The sequence below is a fragment of the Mesoplodon densirostris genome, chromosome 6 (assembly GCF_025265405.1).
Source record: "Mesoplodon densirostris isolate mMesDen1 chromosome 6, mMesDen1 primary haplotype, whole genome shotgun sequence".
Taxonomy (NCBI): Eukaryota; Metazoa; Chordata; class Mammalia; order Artiodactyla; family Ziphiidae; genus Mesoplodon; species Mesoplodon densirostris.
In genome coordinates this window covers 105,103,486-105,127,910 of record NC_082666.1, presented here as the reverse complement: position 1 = coordinate 105,127,910, position 24,425 = coordinate 105,103,486, and the positions used below count along the sequence as shown (strand labels likewise).

At 37.9% G+C, this 24,425-nt stretch overlaps 1 pseudogene; it reads left to right on the top strand.

Moving 5' to 3' along the window:
• Positions 1–18,953: 18,953 nt before the first annotated feature.
• LOC132492641 (UDP-N-acetylglucosamine--peptide N-acetylglucosaminyltransferase 110 kDa subunit-like) lies at positions 18,954–22,094 on the top strand (annotated as a pseudogene).
• The last annotated feature ends 2,331 nt before the right edge of the window (positions 22,095–24,425 follow it).

The window sequence follows — 24,425 nt, the reverse complement described above, 5'->3', positions numbered from 1 at the left end:
CTGTGCGGGAATCTCTCTGCTTTGCCCTACCCAGGTATGTGGGGAGTTTCTTGCCTTTTGGGAGGTCTGGCGTCTTCTGCCAGCGTTCAGTAGGTGTTCTGTAGGAATTGTTCCATGTGTAGCTGTATTTCTGGTGTATCTGTACACAACTTATTTTTAAGTGTGTGGTTCATTTTTGAAGTAGGCAGTAGAAATTTCCAGGACCCATGAAAGAAGGGTGGTACATGTGTGAGAGTTATAGCTATATTAGGATTGGATTGAAGATATTGATAGCTTAGAACAGAAGCTGGAAATCCTGTTTTTATGGAGCCAAGTGGCAAATATTTTAGGCTTTGTAGACCAAAGAGGCAAAGTTGAGGATATTATTTAGGTACTTAGGTAACCATTTAAAACGTTACCAGTTAAAATGTGTAAATTATTCATAGCTCATAGGCCATAAAAATAGGCATCTGTCTGGATGCCTTGGTTTAATGACACACCTGACATAGAGACTTGTTTTTAAATGGCCATGACCACATGAGAGGCAGGAGGTAAGACTCCATCCCTACTAGATGGGAAGTTAGAACTAAACCTATCTATCCCTAGCTTCAACTTCAATAAAAGGGTGTGCCAGGAGAAAAAATATCTGCTGGCAAAGGGAGACTAAGAACCAATTCTCTTGGCCTCTGCTCTGGGTACGAAACAGGTAGGAAATCTTGAGAATTCTGAACCCCAGATCTGTGTTCCCAGTGTTTGGGTTGCAAATTTATGTGTGGTCTTACAAACAGAAGCTAAGAAATTAACTTAAAATGCTCCCAAATCGGTGGTATTCCAAACACAAAACTAAACCCTTTCTGGAGAGGTAGACCTTCAACACAGGCCTATAGCATTCCCACAGATAAAGTTTAGCTAAACATGGGCTCATGATCTAAATTTACACAATAATGAAGAAATCAGCTAGAAGTGAAGAGAATCAGCAAAAAGCAATCAGTACCAGAATTAGATTCCCAAGGCCATCCATCAGATGTTAGACTAATCAGGTGCAAGGCAGAAAACATACATAAAACTAGAACTGAAACAAGGAACAAGGATGTTTTAAAAGACTGGGTAGGATCTTTAAAACATTTTTCAAGTACATGTCATTGATAAAGCTAAAAACTCGAAGGTCGTGTAATACAGCAGATTAATCACGGAGAAGAGTGAATTTATGCTGTTTTTAAAAATATGGCAGATCAGATTTTCTGCCTAATTATATAAGTAGATTTATCTTTAAAAAATACACATTATTTTAAAGACTTATTGGCTGTAAAATAAGTTAAGGGTATTTCAAAGGGCTTCTCTCCAAAGAAAAGTGAGAAGTAGCAAAACACAGAAAGTCGAGGGTAAAAAATGTCAATATATACATTCCGATAGGGTGAACTAAGCCTTAGGCTAGCAACAATGTGGACGAGCTGACCCTTAGATACTTACAACTAAGCTGGAATCTTCAAAAAGTTCAACTATTTATAACTAAAAAGATTTCTTAAAATTAATAATCAAGTGTTTTAATTGATATCAGAAGAGTAAAACAATAAACCCTGAGAACATAGAAAAATAGATAATAAATACATGAGCAGAACTTAATAAAACAGAAAAAAGTATAAAATTGAGGTGATTTAGTAAGTCAAAAGAATATTCTTTGAAAAGATTTAAAAAACACACTTTGATTAAGCAAAACAAAAACATAAGTAAATAATATACAGAAAGAATCAGGACAATGTTATAGCAGAGAGTACAAACAGGGAATATATAAAATGCCAGTAAATTTGAACCTTTCTGTAAAGTGGACAATTTCCTAGCTCCTAAAGTTTACCAAAACTGACACAAGAGGAAATCTATAGCTGGAGTTCTTTCACCAGTAAAGGAATTATGTCAATAGTTTACAGTCTTTCACCAAGAAAATACCAGACCCAGCCAGATCATTTGGGAGGTCAATTCTATCGAACTTCTATTAAACAGATAACATTAATATTAACAAAGAAACACTTCTAGGGAAAGCGAAGGAAGAATGCTCCTTTATTCATCTTATGAAGTCTATATAATCCTAATACTGAAAATAGATTAGGACTGTAAGGAAAAAGAAATTTACAGGTCAAATTTACTTGTAAATATAAAAGCAAAAATTTTAACCTATGATATTAGCTACCCAAGTTCACTAGAGTAAGAAAAAGCATGAGCAAGTTAGGTCATCCAATGAATGAAAAGGTAGTTTAAAGTCAAGAATATATATCAATAGATTGAAATTACCACATTTTATTTCTTACATCTGTCTCTTTAAAAAATTGATAAGTACTTATATTGATCTCTCTTGTACTAGGCACTGTGCTAAGTCACTTACATATTTACTCCTTTAAACCTTCTATCATCCCTGTGGGAAAGTTGTATTTTGCTTCCATTTCGTAGCTAAGACTCTAACCCCCAGGAAAGTGAAGCAACATTTGTAAGTTTTTGTGGATGGTCAGTGATGGGACCAGTACAGGAACATCCAAAGTCTGTGCTTGGGAACAGTGCCACATGTTCACACTCACATTACAGATGAAAGGAAAGGAACCATGCACTTACCATATAGATTAAATCTCACATTACAGGTTAAAGGAAAGGAACCATGCACTTACCATATAGATTAAATCTCACATTACAGGTTAAAGGAAAGGAACCATGCACTTACATTATAGATTAATACCCCCATAACAGGTTAAAGGAAAAAGAAACATGTGCTTCTCTCAAAAGTTGTAAACAAAGCATATCCATTTCTTAATATATTTCCCAATTTCTTTTGCTTGTTTTCTGACCTTTGTAGTGCATTTTGCCATGAGGCAAATTTTATTTCTTATATAATTAAATGTATCCTTTTTTCTTTGTATCTTAGAAAGGTATTCCTCATGAATACTTTATTTCATGTCTCCCAGGTTTCTGATACTTTTACAGTTTCATTATTTTTTTAACTTTTAGCTAGTTGCTGTATCTAGAATTTAGTAATGATAGCCATATTTTCCCACTTTTGTTGAATAATTTTTGCTACTGATCCAAAATGTGAATTTTATTTTAATCTCAATTCCCTTATGCTCTTGCATTTAATTTTAAGATGCTTCCTGTTCCACTGGTTGTTTTGTCTATCTAAAACAAAATGCTACCTTAATTATAATGTAATTATAATGTAATAAATGTAATTAGTAAACATAATACGAAATATAATAAATAGCATATATAAAATAACAAAATATAATTTACCATATAACAAGGTCCAAGGAGAGCCAAACTATACAATCACTTGAAATAGCCCCCAAAAGAATTTTATAAAATTCAATATTCATTTGTAATTTAAAAGAAAGAGTAAAATAGGGATTGATGGATACTTCCAAAATAAGAAGAAATTATATGTCTAAAAGAGAAAGAGGTAAATGATAAACTTTAGTAACACTGGCAATAAACACAGGACAAGATGAGGATGCCTGATATAATATTAAAGAAAAAGTATTATGTAACATTGTTTTTGCAGCACTGATGAGTTCAGTGAAAAGAGAATCTCATTGAAATGAGTATCTCGTTCTTCTTAATGTCTGTACACTTGTCCATTGCACGAACATAACAGCTTATTTAGCCAATATGTTACTGATCTGCATCTGGATTTCTAGGTTTTCATGGAATTTTATTATGCACAATTGTTTCAAACACTAGGACTTCCTCTCATGTTTATATCTTTTGAAAGAAACAATATCTCCACAGATGATTTATCTGTGCTGGCTGCTAGCTGACTTTGGGTACTTCTCAGTTCTTCCCTTTACCTTCCTTGTCAATATGAAAATGGAAGGCAAGAAGGTCTCCTGTTCAGAGACTGTAAAGATAGATCCTGGTGATAAAGTCTTGGTGGTAAAGGCTAAAAGTATCAACCCAGAACAAACGTTTTTCCAGCTGTAACTATGTGTGATTCCCTTGGCTTGATTCCGTAGAGGATGTAAGACAACACTGTAGAATCTGCGTCAAAGTGCTTCCAGTAGGATGGGCTAAGTCAAGTATGGTGGCATATGTAATTCAAGACAAAATATAATGTCTCCTTTTCTCTCCTAGCAAAACTTGGTGGAGTGAATGTAGAAGTCACTGTATGCTTTGAATTAAAGGAACACAATAAATCTTGTTTTGGAAGGTAAATATTCTGGTCTCTTTGTGGAGATGAATTGGAAATTGCCTAGAAGAAGGAAAATGAGGTTAACCAAAGTTGAACTCATAAATAATTGAGCATTAATTAAATAACTGTGGTCTATGTTTGTCTTTGATCATAATTTCTCCCAATTTATAGACCTCTTTGATACTTGATGAATCCTTGTCAAAGATGCACTTAACAATGATTATTACTTGTGTATTAGGTTTTGCCTGGGCCCTGAAGAAACTACCCTAAATTACCAGCTATGATTGTCACTTGATTTCCTCACAGAGAACAATCAGAACTCCTTGTCTTAAGTGGCTTGGAATGTGAAACTAGTTAGTCTCTTAGATATTGTTAGATGACCCTAGAGAGCCCATTGGTGAAAGTTTGGAAAACATTGGGCTTCTTAAAATTGATTCTTGTAGTGCTTTAGGAAAGATCACTGAACCAAAAGGATAACGGTGTTTCTGGTTCTGTTGTTAGCATTCTCCATAGAAACATTGCTGAAGCTTCTGGACTCAATTTCCTTCCCCATGTGTGAATGTCACTGAAAATATCCAACTCCATTCTATCCCCATATAACTTCAGAAACTAAGCAAAATGAGGACTCAAAATTCATTTCAAATAATGAAATGAATATATAACGTAGAATGGAACTGGAAAAATACCTTGTTTAAATTCTGGAAAGTACCAACTATACAATTCTGGATAAGTTGCTTACTCTTGCTTAGTCTAATTTAATGCCCATCTCACAGGATGTTATGATGATTAATTTAATATCTTTGTATAACACACAGTGTTATGCAATTTCTTCTTGTTTTTCTTGAGTAAATTCATAGCCTTAAGCAACTCACTGTAAACAATAGTTACTTACTTGCTTAAATTACTCTTATCTTCTATTTTCACCTGAACTGTGTCCTGCTCAAGTTAATATGTGGAACTCTTAACCCCCAATACCTCGTAATCTGACTGTATTTGGAGATAAGGCCCTTAAATAGGTAACTGAGGTCAAATGAGGTCAAATGGGTGGGCTCTAATTCAATATGACTGGTGTCCTTATAAAAAGAAAATATTAGGACACAGACATGAACAGAGAGAAGACCATGTGAAGACAAAAGGAAAACATGGCATCTACAAACCAAGAAGAGATACCTCAGAAGAAATCAATCCTGTTGACGCCTTATCTCAGATTTCTAGCCTCTACACCCGTGAGTGAGTAAATTTCTGTTGTTTAACCTCCTCAGTCTCTGGTCCTTTGTCATGGCAGCTCTAGGAAACGAATACAACTTTTTATGGCCTCCTTGTCTCAAGTTGAAAGTTCAATATTTGGCATCACAGCTAAGAAACAAAAATATCATCTACATTCCTTGTTGTAGTCTTTCTTCCCCATTCTCATTGCTAGTAATTTTCATATTTGGGTCTGTTTTCTGTATCTTGTAAACAGAGCGTTACGCTCATTTCTAGTCTTACTGTTAATATACAATAAATGTGCAGATACCGAATAGATTTTGGAGAAGTGCAACATATAGTTGGTACATGTGTGAAATGTGTGTATTCATATATTTTATACTTTTTCTCTATTTTCTTCCTTTGGTGTGAGCTAAGATTCTCTGCTTTTGTGACTAGCGCTCCTGAATACTAATCCCTGAATTTAATTCACCAAAAATTGTCAAAAATAATAATAATCTGGAGAAAGAGAGAGTGATAGAGGGAGAAGAACAAACAATCAGGCAAGGGCAGTACTGTGAATTATTAGGGTCTTATTAATAACATTATGTTAGTCTAGAGGAAATGACCGTAAGTATCATCAGTGAGCCCAGTTGGTCTTTACTGACTGCTAGACACTTCCCTGAGTTCTGTTCTTAGTCTCCAACTGTATGATGACTACTGTCTGGAAGTATTATCTGAACAACTAAAGTCACTTAATGGAAAAGGAATATGTCTTTAGAGAAGCAACAATAATTTTTCTATCTGATTAAAAAGCAATGTTGACTGTCTGGAAACCTCAGTCATATTTGTAAGCAGAAAAGCATTGGCTATTAAAAGTGGATGATGTAAAGAGATGAGCAGAAACTTTGGTGATAGGTATACCTGGATTTAATTCTCACTTCTACCACTTGGCAGCTGGATGGCCTTAGGCAAGTTTCATACCTCCCTGAAATTCACTTAATTCAGCCTGTAAAATGTCATAATAACTTATTATAGCATCCTTTTAGGAATTTTAAATCAGTTATTGAAATAAAAGTACACACTATATAGACAAGTATGGATTCCTCAATAGGTGTTGGACCTTTCATTTCTCCAGTATCCCACCCCCATGAAATAAAGAAAAATACTTTTTAAAATTTTTGAATATTTCATTGTTCTAAAGTTAAAGCCATAAAAATAAAAATAATCAAATGGCCTACTATCATACCATTAAAAGAACAAAAAAATAGGTGTTCATGAGAGTTCCAAATTAGAATACAAGTTTTCATTAGGCACCTGTTTATGTATGTTATTCTGCTCTTTACAATAAATAATTAAATTTAAAAGACTTATTTCCTCACTTTTAAGACTTTATTAGTTTACAAATTACATATCGACCTATGCTAAAGTTTATACCGACCCATGCTAATGAATTCAGTACAGAAAACAAAAAACACTGCACTCAAGCAAACTACATATATATATCTATATATATATATCTATATATATATATATATATATATATATATATAACTTAAATGCATTTATATCCTACCGTGTCTCATAAAGCATTGTGGTAACTCACCGGAATACAGACAATCAAATATAACTGCAAAAGCACTTAATATAAACAGGGCCAAGGATACATAGACAGAAGATGAAGAAAAGATGAGGGAAATGTGAACAGGAGGAAGTGTAGTTAATCGAGTTGTATGTTTTGACCTTAATATTCTCTGTGTGGGGACTTCCCTGGAGGCACAGTGGTTGGGAATCCGCCTGCCAGTTCAGGGGACATGGGTTCGAGCCCTGGTCCGGGAAGATCCCACATGCCGTGGAGCAACTAAGCCTGTGTGCCACAACTACTGAACCTGTGCTCTAGGGCCCATGAGCCACAACTACTGAAGCCCGTGTGCCACAACTACTGAAGCCCCAGCGCCTAGAGCCCGTGCTCCGCAACAAGAGATGCCACAGCAATGAGGAGCCTGCACACCACAATGAAGAGTAGCCCCTGCTCGCCCCAACTAGAGACAGCCTGTGTGCAGCAACAAAGACCCAACACAGCCAAAAATAAATAATAAATTTATTTTTAAAAAAAGATTCTCTGTGGATAAAACAACATGTAAATAATTGGTTACAAAGCCACATTATTTGAAGATGCCAGACTACACATTAACAGTGTGACACAAAAGGACAGCACAGGAAAACTATTCAAAGGTAAAGATTTTTAAATCTTTGCAGTTTGATCCTTTTAGAGCAAGTATAATGAGCTCGACACACATTTCAACACTCAACATTTTAATCACATGTTCAAAGTATGTCTCAGAGTCATTGGAAATAGCTGTTGTCTCTGTCCCTGATATCCAAAACTGATCTGTGATGTGTAAAACTCAGGAGGTATTGATATCCACTTTTTGGCATCTGAACAGGAAACAAAGTTGTTTTGCAGTGATAATAAAGAATGAAGTAAATGCAAAAGGTTACAAAAGACAAAGTACTGAGGGAATGTATTAACAAAACGAGTCAAACTAAATTCTGGTGAACTGGGGCCTACGATTGTACACACTCCATGGAAATACCCCAGCCTAAATACTGGCATAGGAGGAAGGGTACTGCGAAGCCCATCACAGTATAATCCTTTAAAATGTCCCTTTCAAGGTTGGCTCCACTCAACACTGAGTATAGGAAATCTTCCCATCAGGCAGAAACACTGGCTGCCCAATGATTGACCAAGAAATTAACACACTAATGAATAAATGATGATAATTTATTTCTATCCCTGACAACGGGAAACAGCACGCACTCTGTGTCAATGGTATGTCCTCTTTCCCACTTTTCTAAATGGTAAATTATGTTTTTCCCTTCATTGCTTTATATCATGTGTGACAGGCATGATGGGAAATGGTTATCAATGGTTCTGTTATTGATTTCTACCTTCATTTCACTGTGGCTAAACAAGATACTTTGTATGATTTCAATTTCTTAAAAATGTATTGGTACTTGTATTGTGGCCTAACATATGGTCTTTCCTGGAGAATGTTCCATGTGTACTTGAGAAAAATGTGTATTCTGCTGTTGTTGAGTGGAGTGATCTATATATGGCTGTTAGGTTTAGTTGATTAAATGTGTTATTCAGTCCCCCTACCTCTCTACTGATCTTCTGTCTAGATGTGTTTTCCATTATTGAAAGCAAGGTATTGATCTCCACCTATTATTTTACAACTATCTATTTCTTCCTTCAATTCTGTCAATGTTTGCTTCACATATTTGGGGGTTGTTTGGTACATATATGTTTATAGTTGTTATATCTTCTTGATAGATTGAACTTGTTATCAACATATAGTGGCCTCCTTTTCCTCTTGTGATAGTTTTTGATTTAAAGTTTATTTTGTGTGATAGTAACATAGCCATCCCAGATCTATCTTCCTTCCATCCTTCCTACCTTCCTTCCTTCCTTCCTTCCTTCCTTTCTTTTTCTGTCTCTCTTTCCTTCTTTTTTGTTACTATTTGCATGGGATATTTTATTCTATGCTTTAACTTTCAAGCAACTTGTGTCTTTTGAAATCAAGTGAGTTTTTTGCGGACAGCATATACTTGGATTATGGTTGTTTTTAAAGTCCATTCTGCCAATGTTTATCTTTTTATTGGAGAGCTTAATCCACTTACTTTTTCAAAAATTACTGATGAGGAAGAACTTAATTCTGTCTGTTTCCTGCTTGTTTTCTGTATGTCTTATGCATTTTTTGCCCCTCATTTACTCCATTACTGACTTCTGTGCTTAGCCGATTTTCTTGTGGTGAACTCTTGATTCCCTTTTCATTTCTTTTTGCATATAGTCTATTGATATTTTCTTTGTGGTTCTCAAGAAGATTACATTTACCATTCTAAAGTTAAAACAATATAATTTCAATTGAAACCAACTTCAGTAGCACACAGAAACTCTGTTCCTCTACAGTTCCATTCCTCCTCTTTACATTATTGTTGTCACAAATTACACCTTTATACTTTGTGAGCCCAATAACATGGATTTATGATTATTTTATGCATTTGTTTTTTCAATCATGTAAGAAATAAAAAGTAGAGTTACAAGCCAATAACACAATACTGGCTTTAGTATTTGCCCATGTATTTATCTTTACTGGAGATTTCTATTTTATACAGCTTCGAGTTGCTGTCTAGTGTCCTTTCATTTCAACCTGAAGGTTCAATTTAGCATTTCTCCTAGGGCAGTGGTAGGAAGTTGTCAAACAAACGCCCTCAGCCTTTGTTCATCTGGGAATGTGTTAATTTCTCCCTAAGTTTTGAAACCAGTTTGGGCAAATGTAGAATTCTTGGTGGACAGTCTTTTTCTTTCAGCACTTTAAATATGTCTGGCCTCTTGCTTCCGTGGTTTCATATAGGAAATTAGCTCTAATCTTTCTGAGGATCCCTGCTTTGTAACAAATTTCTTTTTTCTTTCTCCTTTGGGAGAAAAGATTCTTTCTGTGTCTTTTGGCTTCTGAGAGTTTGATTGTACTGTTTCTTGCTGTGGGGTTCTTTGAGTTTCTCTTAGTCCTGAAATCAGCCAAAGATTTATAGCAACCAAACACATACTGAACCAGGGAAGAGGCAATTTGAAAATGGCAGGAAAGCTTTGTGGCATTTTTACTTGCCCTTGCCCCATCCACTGTTAGTGTAGTGATGTTCTTAAAGTGGTGGAGTCTTAATGCAGTGATAGTCTTAAAGTAGCAGCAGACCATTCCTAGTATGGGACCCTCAATCCTGCTTCAGGAGGGAGCAGAAGAGACCGTACTGTCAGATTATTATGTGTATCTGTTCTAACCTGTCTGGGAGCTACCTGAAGGACTGACACAAGATGCTTATCTCTGCCTTAGCTAACTTGGAACACAGTCTGGAAAAGCAGCGGTCATTGCTCAAAAAAAGTGCAAGGTGAACTAACAAAGCACAGATGGCTGGGGCAGAAGACTGTGCATTGAAATACAATAGACCACAGAAGATGCAGGAGCCAAAGTTGGGGGAGATTCTTTGGGAAATTAGAACCTACAAAAAGTACACATGTGTCCAGAGAAATTAAGAAAGCCACATGCATACCCAAGATAAGATGCATGTTCTGAAAACACCAGAGGAGTCTCTAAGCTTTGACCATGGGCTGAGCCCTGAACTCAATGCAGGTCAGCTAAATGTTGAAGGAGTGATCCAGCAATCTGCACAATGGGCAGAGGTGTGTGGTTTTGAGTGTGCATGTGGATGTGCTTGTGTATATTTGTTTTTGTTTGTTTTAGGTGCAGGAATTCAAGGAAATCTCTGTCAAAACATTAGCTAAACATGAACTAAAGGAACAGAGACTTCAGTGCGTACATACAATAAGGAAAACAGTCATTGCAAAAATAGTTTGGAAAGGTCCCTAAACAAACAGACTACTACAGCCTTCAACAATCAAAAGCCCAGAAAACCCTGGGAAAGTGGGAGAATCTGATTTCCATAGATACCACATTATAATATTTGAAAGACAAATTTTCAACCAAAAAAATCACAAGGTATACAAAGACATGGAAAAGTATGGTCCATTTAAGAAAACAAATTAATTGATGAAACCGTCCCTAAGGAAGCCCAGACATTTCTCCATTGCATATTCTTGCCTCCTTTGTCATAGATTCATTGACCATAAGTGCATGGGTTTCTTTCTGGGCTCTCTATTCTGTTCCAGTAATCGATGTTTTGTGCCAGTACCATACTCTTTTGATTACTGTAGGTTTGTAGCACAGTCTGAAGCCAGGGAGCATGATTCCTCCAGTTGTGTTCTTCTTTCTCAAGACTGTTTTAACTATTCAGGATCTTTTGTGTTTCCATACAAAGTTTAAAATTATTTGTTCTAGGTCTGTGGAAAATGCCCTTGATATGTTGATACAGACTGCATTGAATCCGTAGATTTCCTTGGATATGATGGTCATTTTAACAATATTAATTCTTCCAATCCGTGACCATGGTATATCTTTCCAGCTGTTTGTGTCATCTTTAATTTCTTGTATCAGTGTCGTATAGTTCCCTGGGTACAGGTCTTTTACCTCCTTAGGCAGATTTATTCTTTTTTACATGATTGTAAATGGGATTGTTTCCTTAATTTCTCTTTCTGATAGTTCACTGTTAGTGTATAGAAATACAATAGATTTCTATATATAAATTTTGTATCCTGCAAATTTACCAAGTTCATTTTTGAGCTCTAATAATTTTTTGATGGTGTCTTCCAGATTTTCTATGTATCATGCCATCTGCAAACAGTGACAGTTTTACTTTTTCCTTTCCATTTTGGAGTCCTTTTATTTATTTACTTTTTCTTGTCTGATTGCTGTGGCTAGGACTTCCAAAACTACCTTCAATAAAAGTGGTGAGAGTGGGCATCCTTGTCTTGTTCTGGATCTTAGGGGAAATGCTTTCAGCTTTTCACCACTGAGTATGTTAGCTATGGGCTTTTCATATATGGCCTTTATTATGTTGAGGTATGTTCCCTCTATGCCCACTTTCTGGAGAGTTTTTACCATGAATGGATATTGAATATTTTTCAAAAGCTTTTTCTGCATCTCTTGAGATGATCATATGGTTTTTAGTGTTCAATTTGTTACTGTGATGATAAGAGACCTAAGACAGCTACAGAGGCTAAGTGACCTTTCCTTCCCTGAATGGGTAGGTATCCTTGTTCTGCTTTCTAATTTAGTTAGTATCTGAGTAGAGAACTGCCAGGTGTCATTTAGTTCACAATACACTGCTGTGGCAATATAGAAATGAATTTGCCTAAATCATTTGGCTTTTCTAAATTATAGTAAATGAATATACTGAATGAATACTTCAACTTAAGGAAATGTTCTTAAATATATATTAATGTAGGCACTTCAGCGGAGAATTGAAAGCAAAACAAATAACTCAGGTAAAGGGTTGAAATTAAGGTACACTCAGTTGTATCCAGTTTCCTTTTGTAAATCTCTCTTTTTAATTAGAGTGGACAGTCACTGGAGAATATCTGACTTGGGGCTAAGGAAATCTAAGCCTTCTTGGCCACACTGTATTCTCTTATGACATTTAATAAAGACACCAGTTGGGTTGCTGAAAAAGTAGTGGGAAAAATCAATCCCTCACATCCAAAGGGCGGCTCTTGAAAATATGTGGATTGTTGTAGTCATTTTGCTCTTCTGGCCTCAGAAGTTCTAATCTTAACCTTAGCCCCTCATGCAGAGAGACTTTTTAAACCAATTCCCACATTACTCATTATGTGACTGCTGAATAAGAGAAACCCAGCTCTTTTCTTATGCTTTCAACCATTTATCTTCTTCAAAAATTTGTTTGGATTGTTATACCTTAATCTTTCCTGGCAAGGGACTTATGGGAAGGTTCTTATTGTTTGAAAGTTTGGTGCCAGTATCTGCAAAGAAAGAAGAAAGTAAAGAAGGAAAGGTGTGTTTATCAAACATCCCAATAGTGAAGGTGTGTGAAAGCAACTTTTGAAAAAGTGAATCTGTCAGAGTTTAGCCGTATTATTACATTTTATTTTATTCATTGAAAATAAATAATTATCAATGAGTCCTTTCTAGATTTTCTAGTTTCCCAAAGTTCCCTGTATTCACATTCTAAGCTGAAAAATGGTATTTTAAGTCACTGCTCTCCACCTTATATTATTTATAATCACTCCTCATGACCTCTTCCTTCGAAGAAACGTGATCCTGAGAAGTGTCCTTTGTTTGTCTTTGAGGAATAAGTGTTGGGGATGCATCCTGGAGACCTGTGAGATGTTTAAATTGTGGCCTAATGAAACTAGGATGGAGAGTTCTGGAAAGATCTAGAAAGATGGCTGGTAGAGTGTGGCCAGATGTGGGAGAAGAGAGACGTACAGAGAGGGGGAGAGGAAATTTTCAGAGGGAGAAAATTAAACAAATAATTCAATAAGTTTTGTTGTGTGGTGTGGGATGCAAGCCTTTCTCTCCCCCTTTCCTTCACAATCTCTTTGTTAAAGACTGTGTTTTTCATTAGTTTTACTAAGATAGGATTTGCCGTTTTGTTTGGATACTGAGAATGGACCCATGGAAACAGTTACATTTGGGTTATCTCTGACTATCTTTAATGAAGAACATAAATATCGGCCACACTATCTATGCACATGCTATCACCGTGCCTTTTTTGTTCTCTGTTCATATATCTAAGTCCTCTTCTTTGAGGTCAATCTCAAATCTCATCTGAAATGTACATTTATTGATAGATTCAACCCATAATGAACTGTCCCTTCTTTGTCCTCCTTATGCTCTGATTATCTATAAAAACTCATTTTTGAACTTAGAAACTCTCCAATATGATATATTAGTTATTTCATCAGCATCTGTTATATCCTCAACACAGTTATAAGCTTTTGTGGGGCTGGGATCATACATTCTGTAATTTTTCTCAGTACTTACACTTACTTTGATAAAAAGTGCATTCATTCATCTAAACATCATTTATTGAGTGTTAATTAAATGTCTCAAGTCAGTAAATATTGTTGGAATAAATGCATGCATGAATGAGGGAGTATGCAATAGGTAGCCTAATGTACCGCCCAATGTGAAAAAACCAAAAACATAAACACAAAAGCAAGCCAAAAAGTGGACCAGGACTTTCTGTAAAATATCCTGCTTTTTGTTGGATGAGGCCATGAAAATCAAGATGCTCCTGAAAGGTCTTAAGAGCTGACCAAGAATAGTAAACAATTGAAATTCTCTCAGGCTTATTCAAACCTATCACTGGACACATTTATACCTCTCAGGAATGTTATTAAAAGAAGAGATTAATAAACCTTTTATAGATGAGTTGATAAATCTCTAAATATTTAAATCTTCATTTCCTCCTAGGTTTCTATTTTGGGTTTCCAAAAGATTTCAGTAAACCACAGGATAATTAAAATTTTAGACATTATCTTTCTTACCTTCATGTATTTTATGGCAAACACCGTTTTATTTTCTCCATAGTGCCGCCCAATTTCCACCAGTACAGTTCTTAAGTGAATTTTGCTCTGGATGGTGGGATATATAAGATGTAAATGAATTGTTTGTATATGTTTTAGAATTCTTCAAAAGGGCCTGGCCATGGAAATGCATTGAATATTACTTAAATAAGTAAAGTAACTTCCTCAGAATTATTATTCTATTCTGGTTAGGATACTCTCTGCTCTGGTTTGTTAAAATTTCCCTCTAGAGTGGTTTTAATTTTGTTTCTGATAGGGTCCTAGGATTTATTGCCACACCCATCCTGCTTCTGTTTTTCTTTGAATTACTCTCCTTGCAGTTTCTGATTCCTACAGGGCCTTAGAGGTTAGTGACAACCTGGCCATCACAACTCTGGGAAGGACAGGCCTACTTTTCAGAGGTGTTGATGTTTTCTGTACCTGAAGGTTTTCAAGAGATATCAATCTTCCTCACCACCTCCCTTGGCCCTCTTAGTGGACTAAGCAGTTCCTCATGAAATTTCTGTAGGATATCTGTACTAACTTCTCAATATTGTTCCATCCTGAGTCTAAATTCCCTGCCTCAAGGTAATGTTAGATTTCTAGCTCCAGCCCCTATTTACATAAGGCCTATACTAAGGAACAGAACCCATACACATCAGTCTGCCCTTATTTCTCTGGATTTAATTTCTCTGTTACTTTCTGAAACATGCAGGTGTTCCTTTCTTTCTTTTAATCTCAGCTATGTGCTTTTAACTTTTCCAAAATTGACCCAGAATTTACATGTGTCTCCAGTAAGAGTACATTAAATTGAGCTTAGTCTGCTCTTCTACTGGCATATTTGAGATCCAAATAATTTGCTACTTAACTGGATTCAGTTACCTGTATTTGCAGGCACCTAAAACTCACCATGTTCCAAATTTCCCCCTTTATTGTTAGTAATTTTCTTGGGAATCTGGATAACATTAGACGGAATAAAGTTAGTGAGTGGCCCAGGAATGCCTGAAATTTTGTTTGTCAGAGTGGCCAGGGAAAGTTAAGCAAAGAAGACAACCAAATGAAAAACAGAATCACATTATTATGGCTGAGACAAGATTCCATGCAGAGCTCTCTGTGGAGCTGGGTTGGGTCATAACTTATGCCAGAGCTCTAGGAGGGGTTGACACCATCTCATGCCAAGCTCTCAGTTCTGGGCTAATGTCATCTCTGGTCCACTCTATGGAGTGGAAACTTTGGAGGAATGGCCAATGTGTTCCACGGTGTAGGAAGAGGGAAATTGTGAATGTTACTTTCTAAATTGTGGAGGAACTAACCACTGTAAATGTGCCTTGAACTATGGTGTTTAATTTGACCAGTCAGATCAATGGCTTTCCCCTTGAATGAAATGCTGCTACGTATATGAGCGGAAAAACAAAACTGGTGTAAGGAATAGATAGCTAGTGGGAAGCAGCCGCATAGCACAGGGAGATCAGCTCTGTGCTTTGTGACCACCTACAGAGGTGAGATAGGGAGGGTGGGAGGGAGGGAGATCCAAGAGGGAAGAGATATGGGGACATATGTATATGTATAACTGATTTACTTTGTTATAAAGCATAAACTAACACACCATTGTAAAGCAATTATACTCCAATAAAGATGTTAAAAAAAAAAAACTAGTATAAGGAGATGGAGAGACTGGGAGTCTTATTTTCCCAGCAATTAACTTTTCCTCGACCATGACCTTCCCTTTGAGTCTCCTAGACCCTGGGGATGATCGCAACCCCTTGGGTTGGGTGTTGGCAACCCCATCTTCACTAGAACCTTTATAGTTAACTTTGATTTTTCCCACTCCGTCTATCCATCCCATGTATGCAGTCAGACATTTGATCTTGGACTTTTACTGACAAAATATCCTTGAATATAACCATTTCTTTTCACTCCCACCGCTACTGCTTTTGTCACTGCCTTAACTAGGGCTTTATCTTTAAGTCCTTTATATAAATATATAAATAAAATATACAAATAAATAAAATATAATATTAATTCTGATGATTTTAAAGTCTTTTCTTGATAAAGACTTTTCCTGATAAAGATACACAATATCTTATATAAATATTTTTGTATTATCTGTTCCTTTCTTAGAATTTTAGTCATATGATTCTATCTCTTGGTATGTCTAGAACTTTTTGATTGAATGCTGACTATTTTATTTGGCTCTTTTAATTTTTCTCAGTGGAAATGTTGTTTTGCTTCAAAATATTTTACTCTACCTGGAAGTAGCAAATCTTCAAATTACAATTTTTTAAATGCTTTCAAATATCAATACTATAGGTGTCACAAAATCTAGAAAAATGACATTTGAAAATTAACTACTGCCAGATGTGTCTCTATAAAACTCTTTCCCCACTCTTGTAGCTATATATTCTTTAACTGCCTCCTCATATGACAGTTTATGTGTTTTAGAAATAAAATTTTAAGAAATAAACTTTGTAGTTTATAGACATAGATTTCTTTTAACATGGTTGATTAGAGTTTGCTTTTAGTTATTAATAGTTTAGAAAAGTTTATTTCAGCATCACAATTTATTATTGATAATGTCACATTAATTTTCATTGTTAACTTTGAGAAAACCTCTATGGATTACTTCCTCATAAATATTTACTATTATAAATGCATTACTGATTTCAGTACTGCTATAGGATTGTGCATTACAGGAATTCTGATAAAATACTCATTCACACCATTCCATTACACATATTATTGATGAGGTATATTCTTTTATTTATTTATTTATTTATTTATTTTTGACTGTGTTGTGTCTTCGTTGCTGTGTGCAGGCTTTCTCTAGTTGCAGCGACTGGGGGATACTCTTTGTTGCGGTGTGCAGGCTTCTTATTGCAGTGGCTTCTCTTGTTGCAGAGCACGGGCTCTAGGCACGCAAGCTTCAGTAGTTGTGGCTCGCAGGCTCAGTAGTTGTGGCTCACGGGCTCTAGAGCGCAGGCTCCATAGTTGTGGCACACGGTCTTAGTTGCTCCATGGCATGTGGGATCTTCCCAGACCAGGGCTCGAACCCGTGTCCCCTGCATTGGCAGGTGGCTTCCTAACCACTGTGCCATCAGGGTAGCCCCTGGAGTATATTGTTTTTTTGTTTTTTTGTTTTTGCAGTATGCTGGCCTCTCACTCTTGTGGCCTCTCCCCGTTGAGGGGCACAGGCTCCGGACATGCAGGATCAGTGGCCATGGGTCACAGGCCTAGCCACTACGTGGCATTTGGGACCTTCCCGGACCGAGGCATGAACCCGTGTCCCCTGCATCAACAGGCAGACTCTCAACCACTGCACCACCAGGGAAGCCCTGGAGTATATTCTTGACAGAAGGAAATTTCCGTTTTGGCTAAGCATTGAAGAAAACTGAATCTTTGACTTATCTTTCACATGCCTGATGATTGAAATAATTTTCCACAGAATAACTTCTGGTTTTATACTTTTCAGTTCTTTTTTTCTTCTTCAAATGCACATGCTTTGAGAGCTGTGAAGTGCAAGATATGGCTATATTGTAAGGTGGTTTTTGTCCTTACGCTTCTGTGTCTTGTGCTAGTTAAGTCAGTAGAGTAGTCAGTAAGAGTACTGGAAGTTATTCCTGTAATGGGATATTATATAGTCAATTACATATGGTGGTGTCTGAAAGTCACATAATAGCCTCACTTAAAACATCTCCTTAGCCAGATTTCAAAAAAGCCTGTGACCAATCCAATATGATCCAACATAGCGGACTATGATAGAAGGAAAATTGGCAAAGAAATAGACGCTGGTCTTACCTGATGGAAGTTAAAATATCTCACTTTTGACAATTTTGCAAAACCCTATAATTACATGAACTAATTTCTAAGGTTCTTCGTAGGACCTAAAAAGGAACCCATAGAGTTGTGGAACAACAATAGAACCTACTGTGATGAGAAGCCCCGGCACCACAACAAAGAGTAGCCCCCACTTGCCACAACTAGAGAAAGCCTGCACGCAGCACTGAAGACCCAATGCAGCCAAAATAAAAATAAATAAATAAAAATAAATAAATTTATCTTTTAAAAAGTAATACTCAGGTTTGAGTCATGAGAAATTTGATGAGGAGAAATTAGCTAATGTTTTCAGAACTTTTAAAATATCAAACTCAGTCTCTAAGATTTTAGCATTATATACAACATCGGTTACTTATTAGTGGTTTGGGAAGGCCAATTTAAATTTTTCTCATCTTACTGTATTGAAATTCATGGCCCTAGTGTTTTCCAAGTTGACTATATGAATGATGAAGAAAAGTCAATCATGTATTTCATTTCCAACTGGACAGAAAACAATATTTTAGAAAGTGTTTGGACTACTGACTTTTGATTTCTTCTAAGGCAAATGGATAGGTAATTTTTATTCCGTGATTAGGAGAAGAATGGTGGAAGAGGGCAGGGTTAAGAATTAAGATTTCAAGAGCATGAGAGGTAGATGGCCAACCAGAGTTCCTAAGGTTCAGTGCCTGTAACTGTTGCCGCTGCTTAAGCCTGCCAAAGCAGTGGTACGGCTGCTGGGCTCATGTTTGCTACCTCTAGAAACATTCTTGCCAGTAGTGGCGGCAGCGGGACTCAATTACCCCCTTTTTTCACTCTCTCCAGAAGCTCCAGATGGTGTCTTCCATGGGCAATGTGGCCGACAGCACAGAACCAACGAAACGTATGCTTTCCTTCCAAGGGTTAGCTGAGTTGGCACATCGAGAATATAAGGCAGGAGATTTTGAGACAGCTGAGAGACACTGCATGCAGCTCTGGAGACAAGAGCCAGGCAATACTGGTGTACTTTTATTACTTTCATCTATACACTTCCAGTGTCGAAGGCTGGACAGATTTGCCCACTTTAGTACTCTGGCAATTAAACAGAACCCTCTTCTGGCAGAAGCCTATTCGAATTTGGGGAATGTGTACAAGGAAAGAGGGCAGTTGCAGGAAGCAACTGAGCATTACCGGCATGCATTGCGTCTCAAACCAGATTTCATCGATGGTCATATTAACCTGGCAGCCACATTGGTAGCAGCAGGCGACATGGAAGGGGCAATACAAGCTTACGTCTCTGCTCTTCAGTACAATCCTTATTTGTACTGTGTTCGCAGTGACCTGGGGAACCTGCTCAAAGCCCTGGGTGGCTTAGAAGAAGCTAAGGCATGTTATTTGAAAGCAATTGAGATGCAACCGAACTTTGCAGTAGCTTGGAGTAATCTTTGCTGTGTTTTCAATGCACAAGGGGAGATTTGGCTTGCAATTCATCACTTTGAAAAGGCTGTCACCCTTGACCCCAATTTTCTGGATGCTTATATCAATTTACGAAATGTCTTCAATGAGGCATGGATTTTTGACAGAGCTGTGGCAGCTTACCTTCGTGCCCTAAGCTTGAGTCCAAATCATGCAGTGGTACATGGCAACCTGGCTTGTGTATACTATGAGCAAGGCCTGATGGATCTGGCAATAGACACCTACAGGCGAGCTACTGTATTGCAACCACATTTCCCTGATGCTTACTGCAACCTAGGAAACTCTCTCAAAGAGAAGGGCAGTGTTGCTGAAGCAGAAGATTGTTATCATACAGCTCTGCGGCTGTGTCCCACCCATGCAGACTCTCTGAATAACCTAGCCAATATCAAAGGAGAACAGGGAAACAGTGAAGAGGCAGTTCGCTTGTATCGTAAAGCATTAGAGCTCTGCCCAGACTTTGCTGATGCCCATTCAAATTTAGCAAGTGTATTGAAGCAGCAGGGAAAACTGCACGAAGCTCTGATGCATTATAAGGAGGCTATTCGAATCAGTCCTACCTTTGCTGATGCCTACTGCAATATGGGAAACACCCTACGGGAGATGCAGGATGTTCAGGGAGCCTTGCAGTGTTATACTCGTGCCGTTCAGATCTGCCCTGCATTTGCGGATGCCCACAGCAATCTGGCTTCCATTCACCACGATTCAGGGAATATTCCAGAAGCAATTGTGTCTTATCGCACTGTTCTGAAGCTTCAACCTGACTTTCCTGACGCTTATTGTAATTTGGCTCATTGTCTGCAGGTTGTCTGTGATTGGACAGACTATGATGAGCGAATGAAGAAGTTGGTCAGCATTGTGGCTGACCAGTTGGAGAGGAATAGGTTGCCTTCTGTGCAGCCTCATCATAGTATGCTCTATCCTCTTTCTCATGGCTTCAGGAAGGCTATTGCTGAGAGGCATGGGAACCTCTGCTTGGCTAATATAAGTGTCCTTCATAAACCACCGTTTGAACATCCAAAAGACTTGAAGCTCAGTGATGGTTGACTGCGTGTAGGATACGTGGGTTCTGACTTTGGGAATCATCCTACTTCTCATCTTATGCAGTCTATTCCAGGCATGCACAATCCTGATAAATTTGAGATATTCTGTTATGCCCTGAGTCCACATGATGGCACAAACTTCCGAGCGAAGGTGATGGCAGAATCCAGTCATTTCATTGATCTTTCTCAGATTCCAAACAATGAGAAAGCAGCTGATCGCATCCATCAAGATGGTATACACATCCTTGTAAATATGAATGGTTATACCAGGGGTGCTCGAAATGAACTCTTTGCTCTCAGGCCAGCTCCTATTCAGGCAATGTGGCTGGGGTACCCTGGGACTAGTGGCACACTTTTCATGGATTATATCATCACTGATCAGGAAACTTCACCTGCTGAAGTTGCTGAGCAGTATTCTGAGAAACTGGCTTATATGCCCCATACTTTCTTTATTGGTGATCATGCTAATATGTTCCCTCACCTGAAGAAAAAAGCCGTCATCGATTTTAAGTCCAATGGGCACATTTATGACAATCGGATTGTGCTGAATGGCATCGACCTCCAAGCATTTCTTGATAGTCTATCAGATGTGCAAATAGTCAAGATGAAATGTCCTAATGGAGAAGACAACGCAGACAGCAGTAATACAACTCTTAATATGCCTGTCATTCCTATGAATACTGTTGCAGAAGCGGTTATTGAAATGATTAACAGAGGACAAATTCAGATTACAATGAATGGATTCAGTATTAGCAATGGGCTGGCAACTACCCTGATCAACAATAAGGCTGCCACTGGAGAGGAGGTTCCCCGTACCATTATTGTAGCCACACGTTCTCAGTACGGGTTACCAGAAGATGCCATTGTGTACTGTAACTTTAATCAGTTATACAAAATTGACCCATCTACTTTGCAGATGTGGGCAAATATTCTGAAGCGTGTTCCCAATAGTGTACTGTGGCTGTTGCATTTTCCAGCAGCAGGAGAAGCTAATATTCAACAGTATGCACAAAATATGGGCCTTCCCCCGAACCGTATCATTTTTTCCCCTGTTGTTCCTAAAGAGGAACATGTTCGGAGAGGCCAGCTGGCTGATGTCTGCTTGGACACTCCACTCTGTAATGGACACACCACAGGGATGGACGTCCTTTGGGCAGGGACCCCCATGGTGACTATGCCAGGAGAGACTCTTGCTTCCCGAGTTGCAGCTTCCCAGCTCACTTGTTTAGGCTGTCTTGAGCTGATTGCTAAAAATAGGCAAGAATATGAAGAGATAGCTGTGAAACTGGGAACTGATGTAGAATACCTGAAGAAAATTCGTGGCAAAGTCTGGAAGCAGAGAACATCTAGCCCTCTGTTCAACACCAAACAATACACGATGGAACTAGAGCGGCTCTATCTACAGATGTGGGAGCATTATGCAGCTGGCAACAAACCTGATCACATGATTAAGCCTGTTGAAGTCACTGAGTCAGCCTAAATAATGACTGTGTGCCCAGGAGAATTACCCCTGTAGCTGAGCCTCAACCTTCTGGGGGAAAGGGAACTACTTTTTCAATATCATGTTGCAGATGGGTGACGCACAATGATAACAAATAGCACAGCCAGGCTTGCTTCCTGCATGATCATGACAGGGAGAGACACAAGAGATGGGAAACTGCTGTTCCACAAGGAGATTCCATCGAATTTTGCCACAGCCAGGTGTCTGGAAGGTCTGGAAGGTAAGTCTGGAAGGTCTGATCTCCCTTGGTCTTCCAGGGGATGGATGGTTAGTGTGGAAGGGAGATAGAGATTGCCCAGCCGTTTTGTGATTATCATGGATGGATTGAGTCTTCTGAATTAATTTTTTTCGTTCTATTTTGGGTATTGGAGCTTTTAAAAATGTTTGGTTTCAGGTATTTTTATTCATGTGAAGTGTATATGATTCTCTTGAGATCAGGTGTTAAGCTGAAATATTCCTTGTTTTAGTTTCTGAACTCTACAGATAAATGGGGACTTTGCTGGTGTAGTCTTTTTATAGGTTTTATAAACCACTTGAGCCTGTATCAGTCATTTTAGTGTCTGACATAACGTTTGGAACTCTCAGTGCTTTGTTGGTTTGTAGATGATGGCTTCAATTCTTTTTCTGGTCCGTTTTCTTCCTCCCTTCCCCCCACTTTAAAAATCCTCCTGTAACTTGGCTAACAAAAAACCAAGTCTGATTCAAAACCTCCCAGAGTGTTTCTCTTAAACACATCATCTGGTGCCAAATGAAGATTCTTAGGAGTGCTTATTAATTATGAAGGGCACAGTTGTGGTACTGTCACTGATGATAAAAATAATGGATTTTTGGCCTGCAGTTTTGTCCTATTTCACCAGTGTTTTACTGTTGACTGCCCCTCTATGCTGCTTCCAAAAGTGATAGTGTGTGATAAGATGTTTACTTTCATTTCTAAAGTTTGGTTTTTTTTATGTGAGTCCTGTTCTTCCTTTTTCTTTCAGCAGAAATGAAATTCCAGGTAAGTATAAGTATTCAAATATTTGATCAGTAATTCACAGTTATCTCCAGTACATTAAATAACTTTCATCAAAAAACATGTTATAGGTAAAAAGCTCTGAAGGACCAGCTATGTATATGATAATTATGTTTCAGGCCTTCTAGGGTATTATATGTAATAACTTGTCTTCTGGTCGTGGTCTTGAAGTCTTTATGGATTCAGCCTCAGTAGTAGCGAACTGCACTGCTACTTGGTTTGGAGTACAAATTAGACTTTAACCCTCCTGGAGGTTGAGTTTTTGGTATTGAAAACCATAGGAATGAAATTATTGTATTTCAACAAAGGATCGAGGGCTTGAGGCTTAAACAAGCCAACATATGTGTGGGAAGCAGTCAGCCTTGAGAGCACCTTCGGACATGCCAGGCATGCCGCTGCTGCTCGAAGGGACTGTCCCTACTTGTTCCCCTCCTTGTTCCATTCCATGGGAGATAAATCACCAGGGCCCAGAAATCAGAAAGAAAGTAAAATGAGACAAGCAAAGCTGTCTCCCCCCTGCACATGCAGGTTACTTTGGATGATTCTGGGTTTATGGGTTTTCTCCCAGGGAAGTTAACCTTGAGCCGAGACAGTCATTAGATAATGTAAACCACCGTCTGGCAACCTTCCCTTTTCTAATCTATATAATCTGCACCTGTAGCATAATAAAACTTACCTTGCAACCATCAGTTGTCTTGGTCCTTTGGACCCCATTCGTTGGTGCTACTTCAGTTCCTTACCCCATCCCTTCTGACCCTGGGCGGTGAAATCCTCTTTCTGAGGCTGGTCCATGGCAAGTGGCGCCCGAACAGGGACCTGAAGCGTGAAGGCAATTAAAAGGAAAATAAAGTGCAGATAAGAGAACCCTTATGCAAAATATGTGTGGCCACGAGTAAAAGTGAAACTAATAGAGGCATAAGGCAACAGTCAGAAGTAAAATAAGATGGGGCAAAATGGCTCAAAGGAGCGTGAATTATTTGCTCAGGTTTTACTTTCCATGCTTATAGCTCGGGGTAATAAAGTTTCTACCTCACAGTTGACTGAATTTTTGCAGCATATCCATGATGTATCTCCCTGGTTTCCTGATGGCGGCTCTGTGACACAGAAATCTGGCAGAAAGTTGGAGAAGATTTAAAAAATTATTATGAGTCTCGAGGGCCTACTCATACTGCTGTTGTTGCATTTAGTTTGTGGAATCTGATAAAAATATGTTTAGGGTCTTCTCACGATAGTGTTGATTTGAATGTAAAGTCAGAAAAACATAAGCCTCTGACAGCAGACAAGACTGTATTATCAGC